The sequence below is a fragment of the Chrysochloris asiatica genome, unplaced genomic scaffold, assembly GCF_000296735.1.
Source record: "Chrysochloris asiatica unplaced genomic scaffold, ChrAsi1.0 scaffold00010, whole genome shotgun sequence".
Lineage (NCBI taxonomy): Eukaryota > Metazoa > Chordata > Mammalia > Afrosoricida > Chrysochloridae > Chrysochloris > Chrysochloris asiatica.
The window spans coordinates 17,660,287-17,669,388 of record NW_006408528.1 but is presented as its reverse complement, the minus strand read 5'-3'; the positions used below and the strand labels follow the sequence as shown (position 1 = coordinate 17,669,388).

General features: G+C 38.3%; 1 pseudogene; it reads right to left on the bottom strand.

Annotated features, from left to right (window-relative positions):
* LOC102813098 lies at positions 1-8,062 on the bottom strand (annotated as a pseudogene).
* Positions 8,063-9,102: the final 1,040 nt, after the last annotated feature.

The window sequence follows — 9,102 nt, the reverse complement described above, 5'->3', positions numbered from 1 at the left end:
TTCATTTTGTGCACCACTCAGAAGATTTTCATGATTATTCTCCATTTCCTGCATACTCTTTACAAACTGCTCATATAACTGTTTAACTGCTTTCAGTCTCTGGCTCTGAACAATTCTACATTGTTGAAAAATCTTTTGTGGTTGTTGAAACATATCAGTCAGTGTTTTTTCTTGTTCCTCAGTTTTCTGCATATCCATATCCCACTGCTGAAACAAACTCTGAAACTGCTGAGAATATTTCTGGCTAAGTTTCTGTCTTTGTTCTTGTGCTTTCCAAACATTTTCAATTTTCTGGTTACTGTTTTTGAGAGCAGCCTGGGTATACAGTTCTAATTTCTTTTTCTTTGTAAGAAGAGCCTTGTTAATGTCAGCTCCAAATCTTTCCAGCATATTCTGTACTTCACCCCCGAGATCTCGCTCCATCATTCCTGTGGAAGACATTTTCTTCCCATGCTTATCAATTGCTGTAATCTTTCCTTCTAGAAAATCCTGTTCGGAATCACTCAGATTCTTCTTGATGTTCTCTTACTCATAGACACGGATGATCTGCTCCTCCATGGTTTGCTTCACAGATTTCTTCCATTAGGTGCCATCACGGATGTTTTCAGCTGCGTGTACTTCGTCTCTGCAATGTTTGTCTCCATTTGTCTACAGATGACCAAACACTGTTTATGCTTTTCCGTGAGTTGTTTCGGTAGCTATTTCTCACAAATTTTTCAAAACCCACGTCTGTTGTTGATTATTTCATAGGCAGAGACATGACTGATTTGCAAATGATTTGCCACATAATCTACTGTCACTCATCTATTCAACAGAATCATTTCCTGTGTACGCTGAATGTTGTCATCAGCCATGGATGTGGATGGTCATTTTAATGTATCCAGATTGTGGATAATTTTTGACTCATCCTCATAATTCAAATATTTTTAGTAGTTACACTTACAAAAAAGAAACAGGTAAAATTAATTTGAATATTCTATCTTATTTAATCTGAGATTTTTAAAGTAGTACCACTTCAGCATATAATAAAATAAATATTATTAATGAAATCTGTTACATCCTTATGTTTTCACTAAATCTTTGAAATCCAGCGTGCATTTCAAACGTACAATACATATTAATATGGACTGGATACATTTCAAATGCTCAGTAGCCAAATTCTAGAGAATAATGGAAAAAATAATGAGCACAAAATTGGAAGACTGGGCTCTATCACAAACTAGTATGTGAAAGTGTCTCTTCTTGTTAAGTACCAGCATTTAACATATAGAGTTTCAGAGGAGCAGCTGATGGGATTGAACTGCTAACCTTGCACTTAGTAGTCCAGTGCTTATCCTACAGCACTGCATCAGGACTCTAAGGCCTGCTCAAAGTCCTCAAAAAGATTTCTGTCATGCCTAGAACAGCTGAACTCTTAAGTATAATGCTACACATGATGTAGTTCCCACTTCAAGGCTTACCACTTTACCCTCATTCACTCAGCTAAGGTCTTAGACCTGTGAGTTTGTCAAGCTCATCCCTACCCTAGTCATTGCACATCCTTCTCTTTTGCTTTGAATGCCTTTTCTAATGGCGCAATCCCTAACTCATTAAAATTTCTGCTGAAAAGTCATCTTAGAAAGGCCTTCTTGGTCAAAGGATCTAAAACAAAATACCTCTCCATTTACCCTTTGTTACCAAGTACTGAAAATATACATGTATTTTTTATTTGTTTGTTATCTATCTCCTCCACTAGCAAGTATATTCTATGAGGTCAGGGACTCGGTTTAAACACTGTTGTGTCACTTGCCCAGGAAATAGTGCCCAGCTCATGGTAGGCTTCTTAAATGGTGGTGGTGGTGTGCCATCGAGTCAGTCCCAACTCATAAATAGTCAATAATATGTACTGTTTTGGTAGGTCATTTAGATGGCATAGTGTAATATTTAAGAGTTTGTAAGGAGCTCTGGTAGCATAGTGCTTATGAATCGGGCTGTGAACCTTAAGGTCAGCAGTTCGAAACTACCAGCTGTTCCGTGGGAGAAAGGTGAGGCTTTCTGCTCCTGTAAAGATTTACAGCCTTGGAAACCCTGTACAGGAGTCGCTATGAGTCAGTTCTGATTCCATAGCACATAACCACCACCACCACTCTGGAGTCAGACTCCTTGACTTTCAAGCCTAGTCTGGCAGCTTTGAGTAATTATATCTGAGAAATGATGATCATGAAGATGACATTTATTTAAGGATTAAATGACATAACATACATGGTGGTGGTGGTTGTGTGCTGTGGAGTCGATTCCGACTCAACAATCCTGCATATGGTTTCCAAGGAGCAGCTGGTGGGCTTGAACCACCAACTTTGGGGTTAGCAGTCTAGTGCTTATCCTATAGTGCCACAAGAGTTCCTTTTTCTTGTATAGCCAAACAAAAAAATTAACTGCGTGAAGTCAATTCCACCTCATGGTAGTGGTGGTTATGTGCTATGGATTCAGTTCTGACTCATAACAACCCTGTATAGGGTTTCCGAAGCCGTAAATCTTCATGGGAGCAAAAAACCCTCATCTTTCTCCAGCAGAACAGCTGGTAGTTTCGAACTGCTGACCTTGAGGTTAGCAACCTGACTCATAACCACTATGCAACCAGAGATAACATAGTATCTAGCCCATAACAAACTCTTAAAAAAACGTGTTGTTATTATTATCTGTTTAAATGAATGCCTTAGTAGCATAGTGGATTACGGAGTCAGACTGCACTACAAAGTCACTATTTCGAATTTACCAGTTTGCTCCATGGGAGAAGAAGAGACTTTCTGCTCCCATAAAGATTTACAGCCTCGGAATCACTATATCCAGGGTCGCCATGAGTCTGAACCGACTTGGTGACACACAATCGCCACCACCACCAAATGAATGTCTTGGCTCACTCACTCTTAAGATCACCTCATTGTTCCATGGAAATGGCTTTTGTCAAGCTTACTAGTAGTCCCTGTTGTTGTTAAGTGCTGTTGAGTCAGTTCTGACTCATAGGGTTTCCAATGAGCAACTGGTGGGTTTGAACTTGTAGTTATTAATCCAATGCTTATCCTACAAAGCCACACCAAGACCAGGCCAGATGTTCTCATCCCTGTCCCAGTTATTCTTTCAGTATTGTTTGATACTGGTAAACGTTTTCTTCCTTGGCCCCCCATGTTGGTGTTATTAGGTACTGTCCACTCAGTTCTGACCCTGTGTAGAACAGAATGTTGCCTGGTCTTGTACCCATTTTACAAACATTGCTATGTTGGAGCTCACTGTAGCAGCCTCTGTGTCAATCTATCTTACTGAGGATTTTCCTGTTTTTTACTGGCCTTCTATTTTACCACGTATGTTTTCCTTCCCCGATGCCTTGTCAAAAGTAAGTGAGACAAAGTGTCACCATCCTGACATCTTGTTTGTTCTTCTGAAAGTCCATAGTACATTCAATGTTTTTCGCCAGCACCACATGTAGAATGTATCAATTCTTCTTTGGTTTTCTTTTTTCATTGTCTAGCTTTTGCATGTATATGAAACAATTAAAAAGATCATCACTTGGGTTAAGTGCACCTTAGTCATCAAAGTGATAATAGAATTGGCAGTTGAAGATCTTTTGCAACAGATTTGCCCAATGCATATGTTGTTTGATTTCTTGACGATTACTTTCATGGATATTGATTGTTGATCAAAGAAGAATTAAATCCTTGATAACTTCAGTTGCTTTGTAGTTTATCATAACGCTGTTTACTGAATCCCATACATGGAGTCCTGGTGTGGCGCTGTGGGCTAAAGCAATAGACTTCAAGGTTGGTTTGAGCCATGAGGCAGGTAGTTTAAATTCACTTGCTTCTCCTTAGAAACCCTATACAGGGTCAGTATGAGTCAGAATTGACCCAACAGCACTTAACAACAAAAACATAGTAAATACATGGAGTCTTGGTGTGCCACTGTAAGATAAGCACTGGACTGCTAACCCTAAGGTTGACAGTTGAAACATACAGGTTATTGTTGTTAGGTGCCATCGAGTCAGTACCGACTCATAGCAACCCTATGTACAACAGAATGAAACACTGCCTGATCCTGGGCCAACCTCACAATTGTTGCCATGCTTGAGCCCATTTCCAATTTGCCAATCCATCTCACTTGGGGTCTTCCTCTTTTTCTCTGACCCTCCACCTTACCAAATATGATATCCTTCTCCAGAAACTGGTCCCTCCTGACAATATGCCCAAAGTATGAGAGACGAAGTTTGACCATCATGGCTTCCAAGGAGCATTCTGGTTGCACTTAGTCCAACACACAGATCTATTGGTTCTTTTGGCAGACCATGTCACTTTCAATATTCTTCTCCAACACCATAACTCAAAAGCATCAATTCTTCTACGGTCTTCCTTATTCACTGTCCAGCTTTTGCAAGCATATGAGGTTATTGAAAATACCATGGAATGGGTCAGGTGCACCTTAGTCCTCAAGCTGACATCTTTGCTCTTCAACACTTTCAAAAGGTCTTATGCAGCAGATTTGCCTAATGCAATATGTCATTTGATTTCTTGACCGCTGCTTCCATGAATGTTGATGGCGGAATGTTGTTTATTGGTCCAGTGATGAGGATTTTTGTTTTCTTTACTTTGAGATGCAATCCATACTGAAGGCTGTGCTCTTTCATCTTCATCAGTAAATGTTTTAAGTCCTCTTCACTTTCAGCAATCAAGGTTGTATCATCTGCATATCACAGGTTGTTAATGAGTCTTTCTCCAATCCTGATGCCACGTTTTTCTTCATATAACCTAGATTTTCAGAGTATTTCCTCGATATACAAGTTGAATAAGTATGGTGAAAGAATACAACCCTGTCACTCACCTTTTTTTATTTAAAACCATTCAGTGTTCCATGTTCTGTTTGAACAACTGCCCCTTGGTCCATGTATAGGTTCCTCATGAGCACAATTAAGTGTTCAGGAATATTCATACTTCACATTGTTGTCCATAGCTTGTCATGATCCACACAATTGAAAGCCTTTGTGGAGCAATAAAGCACAGGTAAACATCTTTCTGGTATTCTCTACTTCAAGCCAAGATCCATTGGACATCAGCAATGATATCCCTCATTCCATGGCCTCTTCTGAATTCAGTTTGATCCTCTGGAAGTTTTCTGTCAATGTATGCTTGCAGCCGTTTCTGTGTTACCGTTAGTAAAACTTTACTTGCATGGGATATCAAAAATATTGTCCGATGATTTTCATATTCCATTGGGTCACCTCTCTTTGGAATAGGCACAAATACGGATCTCTTCCAATCAGTCAGCCAGATAGTTGTCTTCCAATTTTCTGGGCATAGATGTGTGAGTGCCTCTGTTGCCAACTCACGTTCTTGAAAGATTTCAATTTTGATTCCATCAATTCCTGGTCCCTTGTTCTTTGCCAATTCCTTCAATGCAACTTGGACTTCTTCCTTCATTATCATTGGTTCTTGGTCATATGCTACCTCTTGAAACAGTTGAACATCAACCATTTCCTTTTAGTACAGTGACTCTGTGTATTCCTTCACTCTTCTTTTTATGCTTTCTGCATCATTCAAATACCAGCAGGGTTACCCATGGTGGACAGGTTTCAGATGAGCTTCCAGACGAAGACAGACTAGGAAGAAGGAGTGACAAACTACTTCCAAATATTTAGTCATTGTAAACCTTATGAACAGCAGAGAAACACTGTCAGATACAGTGCCGGAAAATGAGCACCTCAGGTTGAAATACCTGTGGCATAGCTTCTGGAATTACAGCAACTCACAAGCCACCACAGTATGACAAACTGACAGACAAGTGTTCCTTTGAAACCCTAAACATGGTTGTTATGAGTCTGAAGTGACACGATGATGCTTAATAACAAACAACAACACAGTATATACATAGGGTTTCTTCCTACTTTTCTGCCTGCTCTCTCTTAACACCCCTCTTTGCAGGTTCCTCTTCTTCCTTATTTATATGCCTCCAGACTCTCCCTTTGATTTGGTCACTCTTTACACTCACTTCTTGGGTAATCTCATGTACCCCCAAGCATCAACTGCCATTTCTATGCTGATTTATCTGTCTTTATCACCAGCAGTGCATTTTCTCCTGAGCTCCATGTTCATATCTGCAGTGGCCTTGTGTCCATTTCGCTTCAATTTCCAACACAGAAATAATTCCATTTTCTCCGAATCTGTTGTTTCTCTTCTGTATGTTAATTCATGGCATCCTTATTCACCCATTGTCCAAAACAAGAAATACAATGTCCGTCTCACATCTTCCTTCTTCAATCACACAATCCAGTCAGTCACAAAGCTGTTTACATCTACTATTTCTACTGAAAAATACCAGAATCCAGGCCGTCATCAGCATGAATTTCTCCTTTCTGAAAGCTTTCAGAATGTTGTTTGTCCACAGGGTTCCATAATTTCAAAACAATACGTCTCAGTGTAGATTTGTTTTCATCTATTGTGTTGGGAGCTCGATAGGCCCTTTCAGTCTGGAAAGTCATTGCCTTTCATTCTGGAAAATTTCTTCAAATTGATTCTTTGATAATTTCCTCCTTTTTCTCTGTTCCCTCTTTTTGGAACTACCATTTTTCAGATTCTGACCTTCTTGGATTAGACACATCTCATTTTCTTTTTTCTTATTCTCTCTCCATGTCTTTGTGGTTCTGATTTACATTCTAGAAGGTTTTCTCAACTTTGTATTTTAAACTCCCACTTTGTTTTCTTTTATACTCCATATGATAAGCACTGGACTGCAAACTACAAAGTCCCACCTGTTTTCTTGGGGAGAAAGATGAGGCTTTTTGCTATCACTATGATTTAAAGCCACAGAAACCCTATACAGGGTCACTGTGAGTCAGAACCAACTTGACGGCACTTAATAACATTTTTTCAATATCTAAGAGTTCATTTTTTGTTCTCTGGATGCAATTTAAAAATACAGCATTCAGTTCTATATTAATTACCAAAATATGTTATAATATCTAATTACCTTGAAATCTTAGAAGATATTAATTACGGAGTTTTTTACCCCCCTTCTGTGTAGTCTTTGTTTCTTCCTAGTTGCTTTTTTTTATGCTAGCCTATTTTGATTTGTACTTTCCTATTAGAATATTCCATTAACTGTTTGGAGATCCTGGGCTGTCTGCCCATATACAGGAAAGAGACACTAAAAGTTTTGGGGCAGCTCAATTTATATGGTTGGGTCTGTCAACTGCAGGTTTCATTGTAAGGTAATCCTGTGGTCAGAATAGTGGGAGGAAAGTGAGGGAAGAAGTCTAAGAGGGTCTCAGTATGTAACCATAAACTCTCAGTAGGTTGTCTTTTAGCCTTGCCAACTGACAGCTTAGAATCCAGCTTTCTTGCAAGTGACAAGTTAGTTCCGACTTGACTATTATTTTTCCAACTTTTAAAACAGTTGCTGCTGTTCCCTCTTTCATTATCTATGTGACTGTGGACCTGATATTTTTTAAAAACTCATTCACTGTAATTGTAGTGGGTTTCAGGAGGAATGGAAACTACTTTGAGCATTGTCAAACATTTCTAACTGAAATGATGGTTTTAGTGTGATTTTCTACCATTTGATTTAAGATCTGTGTAGGCAGAATTGTTTCTTTGATAATTTCATCCATCTCATTTACTGCCATACCTTGAGCACTTACCATAGTGCTGGGTACATAGTAGGTGCTTAATATCTACAAGAATAATAAGCAAATGAAGACTAGTAAATTTACTTGATTATGATAAGAAATAAATATAGAGCATTAGAAATTGATTCTCCCAAACCTTTCTGTTCAACTATATCTATCTGTTGACTTGCAATTATGTACCCCAAAATTGAAAAAAGGTGATCGAGACCCTTTAAATTTGTAGGTGGGTAAATCCAGGATAATTGTCCGGCTCCATTTTTTGGGTGAGTAATCAGAAGACTGGTGATATTTCACAGGTCTTGAGAGAAGGTTCTAGAACTAAGAACTAATAGCATCTGATTTCTAACCCTATTTTCATGGTGTCTTGAAACACTCCTAGGATGTTGTTACCTCCTCAACCCCATTGTCCATCATGTTCCATATTCATCTCATAGTGTTCTTTATGTCTGACTTCCATCAATTAACTCTCATCATGTTTTTTAAGGATAAAATTAGCAATTCTCACTTGGTGAGGGCAATACTAGAAATACATCAGAGGTCTTTTCACTCTATACATACGTCCTCCTTCTCCTTCTCCCTTAGTCCCTGCTTAGGATGGTCTAGAATGGTCCTTTGAAAATGTTGCCCAAGCAATTCTGATATAATGCATTTTCATAGGTGAGGAATAGTGTACTACAAATAATTATGACCAAACTACCTTTATGAATTCATTAGTAACTTTAGTACTTTCTACATTTTTCTAGGACTTAATATTATTTCTTTTATATGTGGAGGTGGTGGGTTAACATCGACTGAAAATGCACATCTACCTTTAGAACTTGATTGACTTTTCACTTACCAGCTGTTTATTTCATTTAAAATTTTTAATTTATAAACTTTGAAAATCTACAGAAGAAGAAATAATTGTACTTTCCATACTCATATAGTCTTTCCCCAAACCCACCAATTTTTAACAATTATTACTCTCTATCTACATATACATCTGTCTCTGTCTAAATATATGTGTACATGTATATGGATTTTCTCGATATACATGTATACCTGTGTGTGTATGAATTCTTTATATGTAGATATAGAATGATAATATAGAAAGAATTCTATATACAATTGACCCCTGAACAGCAAAGGTGAGTGGGAGTTGAGAGAGTGTACTTTCTGCAAAGTCAAAAAGTGTATAATATACAACTGACCTTTAAACAACATTGGTTTGAATTGCAAGGTTCCATTTATATTTGACTTTTTTCCCCCCTGTTGTTATTGTGCTGAGTTGAAGAGCTGAGAACAACCACTTAAAACGCCATGTGATTCTTATCTTTTCATGAACATTTCCCCCAGGGCAGTGCTTATGCAGATACAACACTTAAACTCACCACAATAGGAGTTTGTGCAGTTCAAACCTGTCTTGTTCAAGGGTCAACTGTCTATCTGTATGAGGTTGAATCACAAAGTATTGC